At 37.1% G+C, this 17,139-nt stretch overlaps 1 long non-coding RNA gene across 3 annotated transcripts in view; it reads right to left on the bottom strand.

Annotated features, from left to right (window-relative positions):
* The window catches only part of LOC116073170, a 38,286-nt gene that overhangs the window by 13,941 nt on the left and 7,206 nt on the right, over nt 1-17,139 (bottom strand). For 2 of the 3 annotated variants that reach the window (XR_004111703.1, XR_004111702.1), the window contains one exon: nt 13,130-13,284. This is a non-coding gene — a long non-coding RNA (uncharacterized LOC116073170). Of the gene's footprint in view, nt 1-4,964; nt 5,160-13,129; nt 13,285-17,139 lie in introns of all 3 variants that reach the window. The other variant, XR_004111704.1, reaches the window with a different exon arrangement.

Genomic DNA, 17,139 nt, shown 5'->3' with positions numbered 1-17,139 from the left:
TTCTTCTTCTTCTTCTTCTTCTTCTTCTTCTTCTTCTTCTTCTTCTTCTTCCTCTTCTTCTACTTCTTTTTTATTATAAGAAAACCATTTTTGTAAAATTGTGACTTTTTAAAGCAAAATTGTTTTAATTGTATTACTTTCTTTTTTTGTTTTTGCCATGTACTGAATTAATAAGATGCTCAGGGTATATTCTACAGCTGTAGCATTGATGATACCTGCTTCAGTCAATAAATACTGAAATATCAAAGCAATGGATCAAGTATGTAACATTTCCTTGAAAATAAGAGTTTTTTGGTCAATTATCATGAACAGAAGTTAAGCCTGGAAAAAAATTTAATAAATCTTTTGATGTTTGTGAATTATTAACAAAGTTAAACACATGTTCATGGTATGTTTGTGAGGTGGCATATGTGAGTGATATAAGCCACTTGTTCTTGAGAACGGCCCCCAGGCTCATGGGCTCCATCTCTCAGCAGACTCTGCTAAGGCTTTGCTTCCTCCACATCCTTTCAGTAAGGGATCAGCTATGGCAGAGAGTCCTTCTCTTGACTGAGAAGGGAAAGGAAACAAACTATGAACTGTAGCCAAATGCTGTCTGTCTTCCCTACTGTCAGAGGCTGAGCTAGAAAGATCCTGCAAACCTGGATATATTGCATTCTTTGGAAGTGGATTACATAAGAGAGGAAGATAAGTAGGAGAAGCAGGGCAGGGTGGGGGTGGGAGTGGGGGAGGGTTCGAAGTATGAACTTAGTCTAGGCTGGTTTTCCACAGTCTAAATCTGTCTCTAGGGGCAGGGTTCTGTTCTTGATGCAGTAGGCAGTTCTGAGTCATTTGCTCTGTGTACAGGTACTAAGAACAGCAATTAGTAAATGAGACCTCATGAAACTGAAAACGTCTGTATGGCAATGGCCACCAAGTACGCATGCAATTGAGAGCTCACATCTAAAATATATAAAGATCTCAGAAAGAGAGAGAGAGAAAAAAACTTAATATCAGGAAAACAAATAACCCAATTTAAAAATTAGGAGATATTTAAATAGAGAAGTCTCAAAAGATAAAGCTCAATTGGCTAAGAAATCCTTAGCCACTAGAGAAATACAAATCAAAACCACTTTAAGATTTTATCTTACACCTGCCAGAATGGCTAAGGACAATGAAACAAATGACAGCTCATACTGGGGAGGATGAGGAATAAGGGGAACACTCACCCATTGCTGGTGGGAGTGCAAACTTACATAGCCATGATGGAAATCATTGCTCCCTGGGAAGCTGGAAATAGATCTGCCTTAAGATCTAGCTATACCTGTGTTGGCATGTGTTTAAAAGATGTTCCATTCTACCACAGAGAAACTTACTTGCTCAACCACATTCATTGCTGCTCTATCCAAAATAACTAGAAACTGGAAACAGCCTAGATGCCCTTCAATACATGAATGAATAAGGAAATTTTTATATATTTACACAATGGACTATTACTCAGTCATTAAAAAAACAAAATAGTTAAAATGCACAGACAAGCTGGAAAATAAATCATCCTTAGTGAAGCTACTCAGACCCAGAACGATACATATGGTATATGTTCTCTTGTATATAGGCATTGGCTGTTAAGTCTAAGGTAAGCTACAAGCCATAGGATCACAGTGGTTAAGTATCGATTATGGGACTGTGGGGGATGGATAGATTTCTCTGAAAAGTAAATAGAATAGATGAATGGATGAATGAGGGATGGGGCTGTAATAGGAGTATCAATAGAGGAAGGGAGGAGAGGGAATATGGGCAGGGACTGCTAAAACTAAGTGCCATCTTGTGGGTAATATGGAAACCTAATATAATAGATACTTCTTTAAATATATCCATGCCTGAAGGAAATTACCAAATAATGGGGAAGATAGTGCCCCAACTGAAAAATCTCTCATAACCAATTGAATCTTCCAATAATGTAGTTGGGTTACATCTAATTGACTTGTTGGCTCAAGGAGCTTCGTGGGAGCCCTCAACCAACCAAAGGTATTGCCAAGGTGATTGTTTGCTCTCCACAAACTGAGGGTAAGACCTTATGGCTAAAGACAACACCTGCACATCTCATTGAACAGAAAGAAGTGGAGCTGGTGCCAACCTAGAGCCTTCCCTCCCATGTGAGAGTCTTTGCTCTAGGAAGACACTCTGTATCTTACCAAAGGAGAAAGATAAACATCAACTCATCTACAAAGATTTACATATTTAGTGATGACCTACCTTCAAGAAGCAATGGTGCAGATAGTGACACAAAGCTTGTGGGAATAATTAATCAATATCTGATTGTCCTTAAGACCCACTCCATGAGATGGAAGCCAGACCCAACACTACTCAAATGGATAAAAACCTCAGATAAGATAGACCAGGATGCTTGGGTAAAATCAAATACTATGTAAAGGAACATAGCAATAAAATGACCCCTAAGGACATTCTGCTATACTCACAGTTCTGTTCCATCTTCAGCCATCATCAGACAAACTTTATCTAGCAGTATATGGGAACAAATGCAAAGATTCAGAGCTAATGCACACAGAGGGATTTTGGAACATGCAGTCCTAAGTAGAATGTCTCCACCAAATCTCTTTTCTCAGGCCTCAGAGAACCCTGTGAAGGAGGCAAAAAGACTGTAAGAGCCATAAGGATGGAGGCTAACAAGGAAATAAGGCCTTCTAAACACAGCAGGACCTATGCACATCGGAACTCACAGACTTTGACAACATGCCCAGGACCTGCAGAGGTATGCACTAGATGGGGACAGGGGTCCCAAGCCTGAGATTGGGATTATGTTGCAGTATATCTGATCATGCTGTGAACGCTGAGATTGTGTTATTTACTGGAAAAAGAAAAGATAATTCTAGTTGTTGTGGGGCTCCGCCCTTAACACACAACTTTAATTCCTCTGGCTGGAATATAAACCCTTAGTATACACCTTTAATTCCAAACAATGAAGGTAAAGTAAGTTTGTAGAAGAAGCACCCATGTTTGAAAGTGATGTCTAATTGAGTGATAGACAAAGTGATGAAAATCAGGGAAAGATATGACAGAATAAGCTATGACCAAAACTCATGAGAAGAGATTTAAAAAGAGACAGAGAGAAAGGCTACTTAAGAAAGAGCAGCACACACAGAGAGAAACAGAAAGAGGCAGTTTTACTTGGAGTTTTACAAAGACAGGTTGAAGAGAGAACAAGCTAAACACAGGTGAAGATAGAAGGAGTCAGAGAATGAGAATGATCCAGAAGATTAAAACATTGCCAGAGTTTAGTCTGAGATCAAGCAGAGCACAAAGTCAATAGCTGTGGGGTAATCGAGATTGAAGCATTCAGCTTGAAGAGGAGTTTCAGCCTGAACAGCTGAGTTGAACCAGTCAGCCATAATTCAGAAAAAATTAGGCAAGGGTGAGTTTATTTAATAGTAAGTCTGAGACCGAAAACACTCCAGGCCTAGATAAGATTGTATGGAAGTTAGAAGCTTCCAGAACTAGGACTGGGTTAACAGACTGAGGCAGGAAGGTGACAGTTACTTCAGGCAGGCAAATAAAAGTTATTTTTATAGAACTAGACACAGCCCCATCATTAACCCAAAAAAATATTTCAAATTGCCAACCATGTGCAAATGAAAAATTAGTTTTCTACCAAGGAGCCTCACTGGGGCATCAAATAACTCAGAAGGCCAGACCCAATTCCTAGAAGTAGGTGGCCAAACAAAATGAACTGGCTTCTTTGAAGGTTCTTCGTCTCATAAGTCTTTATCAGAACATTTTTTTTAACTTTTTCTTTCTTCCTTTCTCTCTTTCTTTTTTATTTTTTAACTTACAAACATCTTACAAGCATCTGCATATGTATATGGCTTCAGGTTTTGTGTTTTTATGGAATTCCATGGTATATGAATGCATGTGTCTCTGTGTCTATATGTGTTTCTTATGCTGTGTTTTTGACTCATTTTTTCTGTTTGCTTGTTTTGTCCTATTCCTATTTTTTGTTTTATCTTCTTTTATTCTTCTTCTTTAGATTCCTATTTCCCTCCTGAGAGAAAAAAAATGGGTGGTGATTTCAATGGAAGGGGAGATGGGAAGGACTTGATGGAGTTGTGGGGTGGGAAACAAAATATGCATTGTATGAAAAGTAATCTATTTTCAACAACAACAAACAGAAAATCTTACCACTAATTTTATAATGTTTCATTAAATACAGCAGATGGCATGAGTACTAGAGTATATTTATTTATTACTTAAAATAAAAAAGCAAAACTATAGCCAGACTTTTTCAGATAAAAATAAAAAGAATCAAGTTTTGTGAGAGTTGTCATTGAGTAAAGAATTTTTGTGTGTTTAGACAGTACTATGAATAATAATTTATAATGCACTGGTTAAAAAAGACTATTTCTTTTTTAAACAATGGCTTTTTTTCCCCCAACCTCACTGCCTTTTATTCAAAGATGCTGGTAAAGCTATTGGGACACATTTTCTAAATTAACTTTATTTAATGAATCTGTTCCTTTATTTTATGTCAAAAAATGCCAACAGGCATTGTATTCCATGGATTAAACATTAATTTTAAGAAAAAATTGCTAGTAATTAATGCCCACAAAGTCTTTCAAATTTCAGATTCATCTAAGTTAACGATACACACTTGCATTTTACAACCAAGTCAATAGGTTCATTATACTTGCTTCATTAAAATGTTCTATGATTTTGAAGTCTAGGTCATTCACAGGAAATGGATATTTAAGCTGCTTGATGAACTATATAAACATGGGCTAAGGTACAAGAACAATAGTTCTGGAAAATGTAGGCCAGTGTTTCTGAGAGCCCTTATCAGGGACTAATTTTAGTTGAAGAGATCTATTTTCAAACCACTTAGTTTCCACCCTACCAACTCTGGAACTACAAAGAGGAAAGTGAGTCAGTGAGCTTGGAATACCTGTTAGGAGTTTAAAAAGAACTCTTACTTTCTTTCATCATTTTATACCATGCCCAAGAGTTATGCTTAGTCAGCAGCTGAAATCCTTGGTTCATCTCCTAGGAAGGGATTCTTCAAAACCTTCAAGACACTATCCACTCTTCTCCAGTAACTCTAGACACCACCATAGTCTTTCTGTTCTTCTTCCATTTTGTATTTCAGGTGTGGATACATTAACTGATGACTAAAAGAAGCAAATTAAAGTCAGCTCCTTTGCACATTTGCATTAGAAGAAGACACTGGGAACTTGAGCAGCCTAAGGCAGCTTTCAGACTGCAGGGAGAACAGATTGCTTTTTTTAGCACTGCAGTTTGATGCTCTACTTCATAGGCCTGCCCCTTGTGTGGTAGCAAAAATTTGTTCCTCTGTTTATAGTTTCAACAAAATGAATCTTTTATAAACATTAAAACCCTTTATTAGTAATTCCTCAGATACTAAACTTTTTTGTTCTTATTATTATAATTCCTATTCAGACTTTCTTAGCCACATGTAATTCTATGACCAGTGTAACATTATCAATTTCTTCTAACTTGTAGCCAAGATAATACATTTTCCTGTATTGTGAAGTCAGTGACCAGATATAGTTTTACAGAAGTACCCAACAAGCAGAGTAGTTTGAAACAAAAGTTTCTATATTTTTTTGTTTATTTAGTCATCTATTTATTTTATTGCTTTCAAGTAAGTTTATAAATTTCAAGAATAAAACTGCAAATATGAAACTATTACTATATATGTTAAATTTAGCAAGACCCATAGTAGCTTTATGGCTATGTAAAAAAAAACTACATTGAAGTGTTGTTGTTTTCTTTTATTGTGCAGGATCTGTCTGAGCATGAGCTCCTAAAACTTATTGTTACCACAGTGTTTTAATTTTGAATTTAAGTAATTTAGTTTACTTTAAGATTGTAGTGTCCATTATATATCTTTTACAACTGTTCAATCTTCTAAATTACATAAATTTTATTAAATTGTAATCAGATTTTCAAGGTATGAATAAATTATTCTTCCAATACTTTATACTTAAAATGAATTAATGAGATTCCAATTTTACCATCAAATTCATGGATAAAATGTTTAACTTAAAAGCTCTTAACCCAAAATATCCAGGAAATCCAGGTTACAATGAGAAGAAACCTAAGGATAGTAGGTATAGAAGAGAGTGAAGATTCCAAACTTAAAGAGCCAGTAAATGTTTTCAACAAAATTATAGAAGGAAACTCCCCTAACCTAAAGAAAGGGATGCCCATAAGTGTACAAGAAGCCAATAGAACCCCAAATAGATTAGACCAGAAAAGAAATTCCTTCCATCACATAATAGTCAAAATGCCAAATGCACAAACAAAGAAAGAATTTTAAAAGCAGTAAGGGAGAAGAGTCAAGTAACATATAAAGGCAGACCTATCAGTATTACACTAATCTTTGCCCCAGAGACTATGAAAGCTAGAAGATCCTGGGAAAATATCATACACTAAGAGAACACAAATGCCAACCCAGGCTACTATACCCAGCAAAACTCTCAATTACCCTAGATGGAAAACAAAGATAATTCATGACAAAACCAAATTTACACAATATCTCTCCACAAATCCAGCTCTTCAAAAGATAATAGATGGAAAACTCCAACACAAGGAGAGAAACTACACCCTAGAAAAAGCAAGAAAGTAATCTTTTAACAAACTCAAAAGAAGATAGCCAAACAAACATAATGCCACCTCTAACAACAAAAATAACAGGAAGCAACAATCACTATTTCTTAATATCTCTTAACATCAATGGACTCAATACCCCAATAAAAATACATAGACTAATGGACTGGATATGTAAACAGGACCCAGCATTTTGCAGCATCCAGGAAGCACACCTCAGTAACAAAGACAGACACTACCTCAGAGTAAAAGGCTAGAAAACAATTTTCCAAGCAAATGGTCGCAGGAAAAAAAGCTGAAGTAGCCATTCTAATATCAAATAAATTTGACTTTCAACCTAAATTATCAAAAAAGAAAAGGAAGGACACTTCATACTCATCAAAGGTAAAATCTACCAAGAAGAACTCTCAATTCTGAACATCTATGCTCCAAATGCAATGGCAAACACATTCATAAAAGAAACTTTACTAAAGCTCAAAGCATACATTGTACCTCACACAATGATAGTGGGAGACTTCAATACCCCACTATCATCAATGGACAGATTATGGAAACGGAAACTAAAGCATAGTGAGACTAACAGAAGTTATGAACCAAATGGATTTAATAAATATAGAGAGAGTGTTTCATCCCAAAACAAAAGAATATACCTTCTTCTCAGCACCTCATGATACCTTCTCCAAAACTGACCATATAATCGGTCATAAAACAGGCCTCAACAGATACAAGAAGATTGAAATAGTCCCATGCATCCTATCAGATCACCATGGACTAAGGCTGGTCTTCAATAACAACAAGAACAACAGAAAACCCATATACACCTGGAAAGTGAACAGTGCTCTAATTAATGATAAGTTGGTCAAGGAAGAAATGAAGAGAGAAATTAGAAACATTTTAGAAATTAATGCAAATGAAGGCACAACATACCAAAAATTATGGGACACAATGTTAGTGCTAAGAGGAAAACTTATAGCTCTGAGTGCCTTCAAAAAGAAACTGGAGAGAACATACACTAGCAGCTTAACAGAACACCTAAAAGCTCTAGAACAAAAAGAAACAAAAAGATCTATACAAAAAATCAACAAAACCAGGAGCTGGTTCTTTGAGAAAATCAAGAAGATAGATAAACCCTTAGCCAGACTAACCAGAGGGCACAGAGATAGTATCCAACTTAACAAAATCAGAGAAGAAATGGGAAACATAACAACAGAAACTGGGGCTGGAGAGATGGCTCAGTGTTTAAGAGCATTGACTGCTCTTCCAGAGGTCCTGAGTTCAAATCCCAGCAACCACATGGTGGCTCACAACCATCTGTAATGAGATCTGTTGCCCTTTTCAGATCTGTGTCTGAAGACAGCTACAGTGTACTTATATATAATAAATAAAAGAACCTTTAAAAAAGAAAAGAAAAGAAAATGTTGTCTTAAAAAATAATAGAAACTGAAAGAATTAAAAAAAATTCAGATCCTACTATAAAGGCCTATACTCAATAAAACTGGATAATCTCTATGAAATGGACAATTTGCTAGACAGACACCAGGTAGCAAAGTTAAATTAGGATAAGATAAACCATCTAAACAGTCTCATAATCAGTAATGAATTAGAAGCAGTCACTAAAAGTCTCCCAAACAAAGAAAGCCCAGGACCAGATAGGTTTAGTACAGAATTCTGTCACACCTTCAAAGAAAACTAATACCAATGCTCTTCAAACTATTCCACAACATAGAAACAAAAGAAACACTACCCAATTAGTTCTATGAAGCCACAATTACATTGATACTAAAACCACACAAAGACCCAACAAAGGAGAAGAACTTCAGATCAATTTCCCTTATGAATGTTGATGCAAAAATAATTAATAAAATTCTCACAAACCAAATCTAAGACTACATCAAAGTGATCATCCACCATGATAAGGTAGGGTTCATCCCAGGGGTCCAGTGATGGTTCAATATATGGAAATCTATCCACATAATCCACTATATAAACAAACCCAAAGGACAAAAATAAACCACATGATCATCTCATTTGATTCTGATTATGCATTTGACAAATTCAACCTCTCTTCATGTTAAAAGTCTTGGAAAGATCAGGAACTCAAGGTGCATACCTAAATATAGTAAAAGCAATATACAGCAAACCAATAGCCAACATCAAACTAAAAGGAGAGAAACTTGAAGCAATCCCACTAAAATCAGGGACTAGACAAGGCTGCCCACTCTCTCCCTATCTATTCAATATATTACTTGAAATTCTAACTAGAGCAATTAGACAACAAAAGGAGGTCAAAGAGATACAAATTGGAAGGAAGAAGTCATCTATTGGATATAGTTATCACTATTTGCAGATGATATCATAGTATACTTAAGTGACCCCAAAAATTCCACCACAGAACTCCTAAACCTGATAAATAACTTCAGCAAATTGGCTGGATATAAAATTAACTTAAACAAGTTAGTGGCCTTCCTATACTCAAAGGATAAATGGGCTGAGAAAGAAAAGAGGGAAATGATACCCTTCATAATAGTCACAAATGACAAAAAATATCTTGGTGTGACTCTAACAAATCAAGTTAAAAATCTGTATGACAAGAACTTCAAGTCTCTGAAGAAAGTAATTGAAGAACAGCTCAGAAGATGGAAAGATCTTCCATGCTTATGGCATGGGATTGGCAGAATTAATATAGTAAAAATGGCCATCTTGCAGAAAGCAATCTCCAGATTCAATGCAATCTCCATCAAAATTCCAACTCAATTCTTCAGAGTTAGAAAGAGCAATTCTCAAATTCATTTGAAATAACAAAAACCCAGGATAGTGAGAACTATTCTCAACAATAAAAGTAACTGGGGAATCACCATCCCTGACTGACCTCAAGCTGAACTACAGAGCAATTGTGATAGAAACTGCATGGTTTTGGTACAGTGATAGGCAGATTGATTAATAGAATAGAATTGAAGACCCAGAAATGAATCCAAACACCTGTGGTCAATTGATCTTTGACAAAGAAGCTAAAACCATCCAGTGATAAAAAGAGAGTATTTTCACCAAAGATGCTGGTTCAACTAGCAGTCAACAAGTTGAAGAACACAAATCGATCCATTCTTATCTCCCTGTACAAAGCTCAAGTCCAAGTGGATCGAGTACCTCCACATAAAACCAGATATACTGAATGTAATAGAAGAGAAAGTGGGGAAAAGTCTCGAACATATGGGAACAAGGAAAAATTTCCTGAAAAGAATACCAAAGGCCTATGCTGCAAGATTGACAATAGAAAAAATTATACCTCATAAAATTTCAAAGCTTCTGTACGACAAAGGACACTGTCAATAGGACAAAATGACAACCAAAAGATTGGAAAAAGATTGTTTCCAATCCTACATCTGATAGAGGGCTAATATCCACTATATACAAAGAACTCAAGAAGTTAGATTCCAGAGAACCAAATAACCTGAGGAACAACAATATGAACTAACTAGTACCCTTGGAGCTCCCAGGGTCTCAACCACCAACCAAGGACTGCACATGGAGGGGTCTGATTGTTCAGGCAGCATGTGTATGGTAGAGGATTGCAAAATCCATCATCAATAGGAGGAGAGGACCTCGGCCCTGTGAAGGTTCAGAGCCCCAGTGTAGGGGAATGCCAGGGCCAGAAAGTGGGAGAGGGCGGGGTGGCAGGCATGGGGAAGGGGGAGGCAACAGGGGTTTGTTTTTGTTGTTTTTGTTTGTTTCTTTGTTTTTTGGAGGGGAAACTGGGAATGGAGAAATTCGCGTGTAAGTAAAGAAAATATCTAAAATAAAAAAGAAAATGAAGGGAGAAAAAAATAGGGAACAGAGCTAAACAAAGAAATTTTCAACTGAGGAAATCTGAATGGAGGAGAAGCTCCTAAAGAATGTTTAACATTTTTAGTCATCAGGGAAATGCAAATCAAAACGACCTCGAGTTTCCACTTCACACCAGTCAAAATGGCTAAGATAAAAAACTCAGGTGACAGCAAATACTGGCAAGTATATGAAGAAAGAGGAACACTCCTCCATTGCTTGTGGGATTGCAAACTGGTATATCTACTCTAGAAACTAGTCTTGTTGTTCCTTAGAAAATTGGACATAGTACTACCTGAGAACCTAGTTATACTACTCCTGGTCATATACCCAGAAGATGCTCCAACATGTAATAAAGAGACAGGCTCTACTATATTCAGAGCAGCCATGTTTATAATAGCCAGGAGCTGGAAAGAACCCAGATTTCCCTCAACAGAGAAATGGACACAGAAAATGTGGTACATCTACACAATGGAATACTACCCAGCTATTAAAAACAATGACTTCATGAAATTCACAGGCAAATGGATAGATCTAGAAGATATCACCCTGAGTGAGGTAACTCAGCCACAAAAGAACAGACATGGTATGTACTCACTGATGAATGGATATTAGGCAAAGAGTATGGAATAACCACAATACAACTCACAGACCACATGAAGCTCAAGAGGAAGGAATGCCAAAGAGTGGATGTTTCAGTCCTACTTAGAAGGAGGAACAAAGTAATCAAGGGAAGTGGAGCGTGGGAGGGACTTTGGAGGAAGAAAAGAGGGGGATGGGAAAAAGAGGGGAAGAATCAGGTATAGGAGGAGATGGACAGAGGGACAGGAAATTGAACAGAGGTGTGTATCAATGTGGAATGGGGAACTGGGGGTAGCAACCAGAAAGTCCCTGACACTAGGAAAGCAAGACCCCATGGGGATGACAATAACTGAAAAACCTCACAAAGGGGAGGAAGAAGCTGTGGAGACCAAATCCAGAAGTTATGCATTTCCCACACACACCCCTGTTGAGGAATGGGGCCACCCACTCATTTCCAAAATTTTAAACCAGAATTGCTGCTGTCTAAAGGAAATACTGGGACAAAGAATAGAGCAGAGACTGAAGGAAAGGCCATCCAGAGACTGCCCCACCTGGGAATCCATCCCACATGCAGACACCAAACCCAGACACTATTGCAGGTGCCAAGAAGTGCTTGATGATAGGAGCTTGATACAACTGTTTCCTGAGAGGCTCTGCCAGATCCTGACCAATATAGATGTGGATGCTTGAAGCCAACAATAGGAGTGAACACAGGGACTCCAACAAAGGAGTTAGGGGGGACTGAAGGAGCTGAAGGGGCCTTATCTGACATCAATGGGAGGGGAGGCCCTTGGTCCTGTGAAGGCTTGATGCCCCAGTATAGATGAATGCTAGGGTGTTGAGGCAGGAGTGGATAGGTGGGTGGGAGATCATCATCATAGATCCATCTTTAGGAGTGATGGTATAGAGGGGTTCTGGAAGAGAAACAGGAATGGGGATAACACTTGAAATGTAAGTAAATAAAACATCCAATTTTTAAAAGAATACTCTACTGTGGAACATATTCAAGTTGTCCTTCTCCACTGGTATCTGGAAATGTAAATAAGATATATTTCTATTATATTTGACCACAAGCACCACATCCTGGAAAATGAGCATTTGATTTTGAGGAAGTGGCTCACTTAGAAATCCTCAGGATACCGGAGCTAGGCTGGGTGAGCATGGCTTTGATGATTGACCTTCACAATGCCAGAGTGAAGGAGAAAGATTTCTTTGCAGGTGTGCCATGGCAAATCATTAGGTGGGCAAGACAACTTCTCGAAAAGTATAAGTTCCATGGAGTACAAAAGTGACCTGAGAATAGTTAGCACATCACCAAATGCTAATTATGTTATAAGAACTACAAAAATCAATTTGTGAAAATTGTGTGCCACCTTGGAATATATTGGAAATTTAACTTGTACATAAAAATATTAAACCAAGGAGGAAGAAGGAGGGAGGGAGAAAATGAGGGAGAGAGGGGGTGAGAGAGGGAGGGAAGTGAGACTCCTGTGATTGACGTACTATCATCATCTACTAATAGGTGACTTCTAATGACTTCTGTTAAGGTGTAGAATTACACTAGCCAACAACACTTGGCTAAGGGTGAGCTGGGCTTAGAAGCCATGTTTGAGGTATCCTAGCCCAACGTGACATAATCTCACATTGTTTTTTAAATCTTCCTGATTGTTCTTGGAGCTGTGAACCCAGCATCTAAATATATCTGAATTTCATTTTTTCTCACTTTTTTTGGTATCTTGTCTCAATAAGTGAAATGCTTTTGTTATTCTGATAATTTATTATAATAAACAATTTATATCAATTTCTTTGCCTTAAAGTAATATTTCTACCTGCTCTTATATTCTCTGTCACTAAGATAATTTTTATTAAATAAAGAAGGTAACATTTCATACAGGCCTAAGTCAAATGACATAATGTTATTTTTTTTCAAGTATCAGTATCCAGTCTTTATATTGGTGAATGTTAATTCCACAGTATTAATTTGCCACAGTTTAATTAAGAACTTGCCCATTGAGGCAGTGTATCATTGTTTTTAGTTGCTGTACCCCACAAAGTTATTAAACATATTTGTATTAAGAGTTTCACATTCTCATACATTTTTACTTACCAAGAAGGGTAATTGTTGCAGATTTGTATTCAGAAGCATGTGCCAGTTTAATTTCAGGATGTCCACATTTTACATTCCCTCACCTGCATAGTCTGTTTTCTACACTCCCATCAGCAGGTATGGTAGTGATAAGCTTCGTAGTATCATGGATGTTCCTGGAAGAACAGAATTCTGGATAGTTCTAGGTGTCAAGAATGATCAAATTTTCTTCAGATACTACCTATACCCTTGACTGGAAGAGATTTCTCAAATCAGTTTACGGCTCCCATTTCTTTTCCATAGCCCAAGGCTTTTGGTCTTTTGCAACACTGGTCCCAATACAGTTTCTACTATGGGTTTTGTTTGATTGTGCTGAGAAAGTCAGCATAGAAAGCAGCTGAAATATTTCCAGAAGTCTTTCAAAATATGCACAGCTCATAAGAACTTAGCATCTAATAAAAATAACTGGAACTTGATAAAAGTCATGTGAAACAATCAGAGGAAATGCATGTTCCTCTTGGCTCAGGTTCCAGGCTTGGTTCTCTAGTAGAAGACATTCAGGAACTTATCTCTGCAATGCATATTCACTTGTATGCATGTATGAATTATGGATATGAATATTATGTAACACTTACAGGCTCTGAGATATATAATAATATGTTATAAATTCCATATAGCCAAATGATGACCCTCAAACATATCCCTTGAGTGTCGCCAAACTTGTATTGGCAGCCAACCTATGTTTTCAACTACCTATGATTCAGCAAGTACAGTTTATGCCATGATTATTATGAAGAATAAAACAAAATAAAATAAAATATAAGCTTCAGAAGCCTTTCTCCCATGCTCACATAAAGTAAAACAAAACATTATTAGTTCAATTTTAAAAGATGAAGTTTTGCTGAGAATCTACAAAAGCAATAAGGGACCTTATCCTTGTGTCCCACCATTTCCATTCCAACCCTCATTAGTAGGTTTTTTCCAGGCACTGTTAGTGGAAACAGACTATTTGCTCTGTCATTATTGTATACTATTAGTGTGCCTTGTTGTGCCAAATGACATCTAGCTTTGTCACAGTTTTTAGGTGTACAGGCTGGAGTCATCAAATACATATGGCTGTGTAGCCATCACCAACATCCATCTTTAAAATTCCTCATGCACAACTGACATCCCATATAAAATAAATTCTCTCTTGACTATTATCAATAACAATTCTCCTGTGTACCCACATGGAGTTGACTGTTCTATTATATCATATAAATGATATGTTCATCTTTGTGAAGGCTTATTTCACTGAGCAGAATGTCTTAAAAGCTATCCATTCTGTAACACGAGCCAGACTATCTTGCTGAAAATAGTGTATTGTATACACAATATGTTTTTGTTTATTCAGTCATTACTGTATGGACATTTGGACTATTATTGCTTCAGAGCTTTTGGCAATAATGCTAATTTGAACTTTTGTGTACACATACAGATTAAAGTCTCTGTGTTCAATGTTGGAATTATTTCCCTCAAAGTGGGGTTGTTAGGTGCATTGTAATTTTAAGTTTATTGTCTTGAAGAATTGCCATGTAACTATTCAATAAAGTCTGAACCATGTGACATTTTAACCACCAATGCACAAACATTCCTCTCAGTTTCCTACAACCTATATAGTCTTTACTATATAGTCTTTACTTCCATGCAGCAGATCTTTCCTTCTGAATGGTCAGTTGAGGTCTACCTTAAGGAATGACACAATTAAAGATGAGTATAAAAGTAGGTGTCATTTTGAGCTTCAATTTGAGAATTCTGTAGGTTTAGGGAATGATTTCTACCACGTTGTGCCCTCCTCCCAGCCTCAAGTGGCTGAATCAGATCTTGTCTTTGCCACAGCTAGCTAGTTCACCTAGGGTGGAGTCTTCTGACCTAGGTGATGTCTATTGTCCTGCCACATCTGCAGCTCCCTACAAGGACCCACTACCTGCTGAGTGGCTTAGCCTGTTTTCCTGCCAAGATCCTGACAAGGCAACAAGATCCTGGCATAGTGGGGGATGAGTTCTCCCCCTTAATAAGCTCAGACTCATAAAGTAAATATTGGGCCTTGATCAGATACTTTGTCTTGGTCATAGTCTTCTCCCTTCCCTCCCTTTCAAGCCCCAGCTTTCCTTTCAGGAACCCAGGAACCTGTGGCCGCTGCTGGCTACAGTAAGTCATAAGGAAGTCTCAAACCTTCATTCTCCCCCCTAGCCAGAGAGATGTAGTAGGTATTAAAGTGACTGAGACTTAAGCTTGGGGTATTACAGGATTTTAACACTTCTCGTAAACCATCTAACGGGAAAATTTAAAATCCTGTGTGACATAGAGCACAAAATTGGCAACAAAAACCACACCAAGAACCATGTAAAGGGATCTCTTCTGTGGTATTAGGAGGGGTGTAGGGAACTCTTTCTATGGCTTCCTCTAAGTTATACAGTAATGCATTAATAGGGGCTATATTTAATGTGTTGTTTAGTTCCTATTTCACTCACACATGTTCTCTAGAAAACCAGAGACTCTAAAGGTCATCAGTGGATGTGACTGTAGAGAAGCAAAGTCTTGGCCAGTTAGAGTTACATAGCTTTACAACCCTTGACAATTGGGCAGGTGGCTTGAGAAAATGTTATGGTTGGAGTCTTATGTAAGAATCTGATTATTAGTACAACAAAACCAAGTTCCAATCTCCATTTTGGAGATGAAGTTGCCCTACATTTTTAAGTAGAATTATTATCAGGAAAACAATGTATGTAAAGTAGAATGGAATCTATATCTTTCTCTATATCTTAAACAGAGGCCCTACTACAATGTTACATGCACCTAGTAGGTATGCTACTGAACAAAGGTCTACCAGAAGCTGGCTGTTTATGTGTCACTACAGAAAGAATTAATGGGCTGACACTGATCAAGAAAGGTCTAGTGAGCTGTCAGCTGGAATCCATCCAAAGACTCTCTCACTCACTAGTCTCCATGAATATCCCCGTTGCCCACGGGAGAAAAAGAAGAAAGTCTATAAGATTCTGCAGTAGCACTTTCAGTTCTTCAGTATTATTCAGTGGCTCAGTATGACTTAGCTGCTTTAAAGGTTGTGGAATGTGTTTTTATTTGTTTTATTTTGATTTTGTTTTTCATTTGCTGTTTTTTGTTTGTTTGTTTGTTTTTTACTGTACTGAACTTGAATGGTGAAATGAACACTCATTGCTGTATTTATTTATCCCAGTTAAATCTTTACTTGTCAGAGTCAGTTTTTGTTATTGTATGCACTCTTTAGTATGAGATAATTTTATTTAATGTGATTGACTCAAGGGCCTCACCACTTAGATTTGTCTTTTGAACATTTATAAAGATGCAGTAGCAACAAGCTTAAATGTAAGATGAAATACTCTTGCACAGAGAATACAATTTATGAACCCTTTACATAGCTGTTATTTAATCAGAGAAATTAACTTTTCCAACAAAATGAATTCTTTTCTTTAATCAGTAGATTCCTGTAGTGTTCCCCAGACACACATGTGCTGTACTTTATAGAAGATTAGAACTGACAACAATTAGTCACCTTTGAATTTGTGACATAAAATAAAAATGAGCTCCTGTGCACACGAAATCCAAAATTCATCTCTCTTTTGCCTAAGGTTTCCTTTCCTCAATATTCACTTTGAGTTTAATATAAGATTGCTGACTTAACAATGATGTATTTCAAGCTGAAGGCAGAAATGAATGTTGTATTAATAAATTGTTTAGAGATGGATTCAAAGAACATTTCATTATATAAACAGGGCAGCTATAAAACATGCTTCATGGTCGTTCCATCATTCCTACCTGTAGCAGACTTGTGGAGATGACATCTATCAGTGTGACAGAGAATATTACACAAGTGATAGACAGTTATTAGCTGAAGTCCTGATATATTTACACCATGGGAAAATGCACTTGGTATTTTCTTTCTGGCAACTGCTCTGCTGTTCATAATTTGATGGAAAATTGATTAATCACACGTTTAACTCAATGCAAGA

The sequence above is a fragment of the Mastomys coucha genome, unplaced genomic scaffold (assembly GCF_008632895.1).
Source record: "Mastomys coucha isolate ucsf_1 unplaced genomic scaffold, UCSF_Mcou_1 pScaffold23, whole genome shotgun sequence".
NCBI lineage: Eukaryota > Metazoa > Chordata > Mammalia > Rodentia > Muridae > Mastomys > Mastomys coucha.
Note: the sequence above shows the minus strand (reverse complement) of the source record. Positions and strands in the feature narration are given on the sequence as shown.